The sequence below is a fragment of the Papaver somniferum genome, unplaced genomic scaffold (genome assembly GCF_003573695.1).
Source record: "Papaver somniferum cultivar HN1 unplaced genomic scaffold, ASM357369v1 unplaced-scaffold_133, whole genome shotgun sequence".
NCBI classification, from domain to species: domain Eukaryota; kingdom Viridiplantae; phylum Streptophyta; class Magnoliopsida; order Ranunculales; family Papaveraceae; genus Papaver; species Papaver somniferum.
Genome location: NW_020622492.1, coordinates 9,399,857 through 9,405,473, shown reverse-complemented (window position 1 = coordinate 9,405,473; position 5,617 = coordinate 9,399,857).

Here is a 5,617-nt window from a genome sequence, read left to right as displayed (position 1 = left end):
AGCAATACTTCACTAAGTGGTTAGATGCAGAACCTCTCAAAATTCAGCACTCCACCAACACGGTCATCTCTAGAATTATGGCCGAGTTTGATAAACAGTATCCTAGATGCTTCCTTCTGCGGGAGTGTCCACATGTACCACAACCATGGAATTCCAATGCTCGGGGAATCCCAAATAAGCAAAAGATATTCAAGGTACGTACAACCAAGCCTGACAAATTCCAGGAAGGAGATTTAGTCCTTAAGGCAGCTAAACGTGATCTCCATTCTGCAATGAGCTCCAATTGGGAAGGACCTTTTATGGTTGCAAAATCCATAATTGGAGGATACTACAAGCTAATCAACATGGATGGCAGGACTACACCAATAATTCATGAGAATTGGCTCAAAGCTTTTGATGTCTGGGGTATTCGGCAATTCAGACGTTCCCTACCAGACACGGAAATATTTGGTTTGCTTTTAGGATTTTCTTTCACATGTATTTTCAATTCCTCCAAAACGTTTGCAATACTTGCATCCAGTATTTGAATTCAGAAATTTATCAGAGTTCTTTATTTAAGAAAAGTCTCTATCAGATCCAAAATTCAAAAGAAAATCCTTAGTCACTCATAAATTCAAAACTAATCAAAAGTTGAAAACCAAAATAAAACCTCGCAGAATTTCAATGTTCGGAGATAATCGAAAGAAAAACCAAAGAAAGCCATCAAAGTATGATTTCTTCTTCTCAGCATTCTCCAAGACTTGCAAAAGCGCTTTCTCCAACTCCATCTTTTTGGTCAGCTCAGCAATCTTGGTCATTTTCTCCATCATAGCGTCACTTATAAAATGGATGTTACTCACTACTGCATCCTTGATGGCATTGATCTTCTGATGGATCCACCTCAAGTTAAAGCCAAGTATCTCAGAATTCTCCAAGTTGTACTCCCAATCAAAGAGCACATCTCGAGTAACAGTATCTTTGGCCCTGGTTCGCATATCATCTATAACACGCAATATGTTTCGTAATTTCATTGTCAAGAAGTATCTACGTTCAGGGTCTCTTGTAACGATAATATGGCCATACATCTTCCACAACTTCTCATACATGTTGGCATACCCTGTGGGAACGCTGAATCCGCCAACAAATACATGATATGGGAGTAGCGCACCAAAGGGAGGCTCACAAATAATCCCTGCATTGGGATATTCGTGTATTACTATACGATTCTCAACTACTGGAGAAGCCTCTATTGTCATTGCAACATCCTCTTCTGGGACACTCTCTTCTGATCTTGGTTCGGTTTCAACAACAACTGGAGTCTCAGTTTCCTCCATAGCTTCAACAGTGATATTATCATAACCTGGAGGTGTAGATATGGTGATGCCACTACTTCGATTCACCACATTTCTCGAATTATCAACATTGATTCCGTCACTCTCAACTTCAATATTTGGTACCTTATGTGAAGATTACATGGGATTAGAATGATTCAAGCATGGAAATCAAAGACAACCATAAAATTCATAATGTAAGTGAACTAACATCATCTAAGTTACTTATTATGCACCCAAGAAATGCGCAAATAGTGTAGAAGTCATGAAACACGTTTTCAAACAAGCTCAGTTGAAGAGATTTTACACTTCCCTGTATTCAACGGCGAACTGGGAGCAATTGGTAAGTAATTTAAGGTTGGTTCATATACCATTCTCTTCGTATGGATGTTATATACAACATATCAAAATTTCATAGGAATTGGATAAACGAGATAGGAGATGTGTCCAAAACATCGGACGACATACAATCTGAAAAAGTCCTGAAGGTCTCCTGGAAGTTCACTATTTCGCCATTTTCAGGCCCTAAACATGCTCAAAGTTCAAATATTCGATGATAAAGCTTGTAAATCTCCGGGGCTTGAAGATACATATGCAGAGCAAGAAAATATGACCTCAGACGAGAATTCTACAGCGTTTCTAATAAAATCTGAAATCTGAAATTTTCTGGTGACGTATTTCGGCAAAGTTGTCCATAAATTTACATGGATTCTCATTCATTCATTCACAAATCAACAATTTCATACTTCTATGAAGAAATTACAAGAGATATACTTACTAGAGGAGTCTCTGAATCATTCGAAGACTCGGCAATGCCGGAATCTACATTGGAAACTCCACTATCTTCATTCGGTTCGGGGTTTCGGGAATCCTCCATATTCTCATGTCCCAAAGAAGAGTGTTCTTCATCAACATGCTGCTTATCTATAATGATTTCCTCCTGGATACACCGAAAACAATAATCACCATCATTTCATTTGAAGCCGAAATCACTTACATGAAAGGATACTCACATCAACCTCTCCATCGATGCTGGATTCCTGAATTGTTCGTAAGAAGGAAAGATGAAGACCGTCAATAACCGATGGAGCAAAAGTATGAAACAGATTAACAGCATTCTTTTGGAATCCTAAATTGCATGGACAAGAAAATCACAACAGAAGTGTTAACAACTTACCAAAGAAGTCGCTGGAGACTGCGTATTATTTGCTATCATTCTATAATTCATCCTACTCCTGCTTTCTCCACCCTGGGGACTGTCTTGCCATTCGTAAAAGTCCACATGAATTCGAGGTCTCATAGAACGACCACCCTACAATGATTTGATCGAAACAATCAAAGGTACAATTATCATGCTTTTGCCAAAATCATAAGAGAATATCTACCTGTGAGGATTCTGGAGATGTTTTATCACCACTGGAAAGAGGTTTCAACCGAGGGTGATCCAAGAGTATTTCAGCAGAAGGAAACACCCATGTCGGAGATTTTACATCCACTACAAAATTATATAAGCGCTCGAGTTGCTGATTCCAGAATTCTGCATAACCCGGAGTTACATAAACATCTTGGTCGGTAAAACAAGACACATAATCGTTCCCTTCCACATGTATGTTATCTAAATGAGCCTTCATATACTCAACCGATGGTTTACTCATTCGATGACCTGGAGCACACTGGTCGAGACCCATTTGTCGAGCCGCTCTGTCAATATTGTATTCTTCCACCTAGAATTCTCCTTGCATCACTGACACTATGTAACCAGGAGTGCAACTCAGCATAAAAGATTTCTCCCCTTCACTCAACTCAGTGCCAGACTTCAAAGTGATGATCTCTTTAGTATCATTGAAAGTGATCAATTGCGAGAAGAAAGGAGCAGCTGTCGTCCATGGACGAAAATTAAATTCAGATTCAGTGTCTAAAATACTAGCAAGGCAGGTCTTTTTCCGTGGTCACTTTGTAGACCAACGCATAATCCTAACACTATTTTTCTCAACGATGATATGACGGGTATCCACCTTGGGTCCTTGCAAGAGGCTACGAGGAGTTGGAGCATATTTCTCAAGGTTCTCCCACATTAAGGCTTGGAGGAATGCGGTATTAGCATATGTCTAAATTTTCATGAAACCATTGGAGACGCTGGAATCCGTGACTAAAGAATCCAGATTAGCAAACAGTGAACCCAGAAACAAACTACCAATGGGGAGTTTCTCACCTTTAGCCATTTTTATAGCAAAAGGGATCACAAACGTCTTCAATAAATGTCCACTGTCTTCAAGTATGTCTCGGGAGAGCCACAAACATAGAAGAGCAGCAATGTTCAACGTACCAGGTTCTTCAGGAATCACGTCTCCCGGCCACCAGTGTTTCAGCCATCGAGCATAGCAAACTATAGGCGACTCATTAAGCTCTTGTATTTTGGATTCTAGAACACTAGATGTCGCGTTTTCCTCCGTTGAGAGCTCTTCAGGGAAATTACCAGTAATTGGGAGATGCAATAAAGCGACTACATCCTCCAAGGTGACAGTGAATTCTCCCCATCTGCATATGAATGTGTGAGTAGGAATGCACCAATGAGCAAGCAGAGCCACCATACCTGGTATGTCGTGATTGAGCACCAAATACCTAGTTGCTTGAATAGCTCGTGTCACCTGTGCATGATCCAGCATAGTTCTTACATGACTATAGCCCAACATATGACGTGCCCATCCGGAGAAATGCGCTAGGGGTTTTCGAGAAAGTTTGAGTTTCACGTGAGAACCTAAATAGTGCTTCCCACTCAAACAGAACCTGATTATTTCCTGAGGAGTTACCAGCTTGTTCTGAGTAGTGCTTCTCGGATTTATTAGCAACCGAAATGCAGAACATGGAGGACGCCTTTCGGGTTTGTACTGAAACACGAAGAACTCGTCATTAGCATTTAGGATGTTCTTGGTTTTATCCTCCTTTCTCTTAGAAGACCTAAAATCATCATTTCTGGAAGATACATCAGCAGAAGTATCCTCTCTGGAAGAATCCTCTCTAGAAACATCCTCTCCAGAAGAATCCTCTCTGGAATCGTCCTCTCTGGAAGACTCTTCCCTAGAAGCATCTTCAGAAACGCTGTCGTGGTGATCTGTCATTTCTACAAAGTTTCTGTGACATCCACACATAAATTTCATCAGTGGAATTAAAGTGAAGGAATAATCATGATCCTCACGTCAACTTCTGCAAAAATGGTAATCCTCAACTCTTACCTATTTTCGATTTCACGAACTTAGTGATAACAACGTAAAACTTTGAAAACTTGCTCGCTTCTTCAAACCTGCAAGGATGAGAAAAATTTAAAGTCAAACACTTGACTTTACATGAAACCATGAATGATCCATATAACCTTCCATATGAACATTCGCTGATTTTTACGTGTACACACATTATAAAATCACCAAACTCATGCGTACACTACGAGTTAACAAACTCACCGAATATTGTTTGCTTTCAAAAATTGTTCATAAATCAACTTTTGATTTCGAAACAAAAACGTGAATAAGTCACGTAATTTAAAAAAATAATAAAAAAATTTTGTGAGATAATAACTCACGTGAACTTTTATAAAAAAAAAAGAAGTTTTTTTGCTCACACGAGCATTCGTCTATAAAACGAGGGTTTTACTACTTTTGTGAAAGTCTACATGTTCCAAACAAAGTTTTGAAAGTTCACACATAAATTTTATCATGAACTACATGTCTTTTCAAAATTTCCTCCAACTCTAAAGATTATTATTTACTACTTCTACTACGAACGAACCTACGTTCCTAAAAGTATTTGTGAAAGTTCATGCTTTCAAAACAAATTTTGGTTTTCATGAATCCTCATAAACAAAATTTTCTCTAATACGACTGGACCATGTCTATTCAATAATATATGTGTCTCTTTCATATTAGGGATTTTTGCTCGTTTCTTAAACTATTGAACGAAAGTCATACGTATTTTCAAAAGCAACAAAATTTCATAAAACCTACGCATACATGCACACATGGAATTCTTTTTTGAACAACTCATGGAAAATTCATGAAAACACACAGAAAAAAAAAATCCAGACTTATCTGATCGGCGTCGGCTGGAATTTGGCCGACGGTGGCTGGTGACGGTCAGCGGCGACTGAAGTCCAACGAAAATCTTCCTTCCCTGCTGTTACTCGCGTGAGAATGGTGAAGGGAGGGAAGTGGTGGTTCGATCAAAAATAAAAGAACTTGAGGGTTTCTTCCCTTTTATATCAATTTTATTTCCAAAACCTAATAAAACATGGGTTTCCTTTTTTGGGCTCGGGT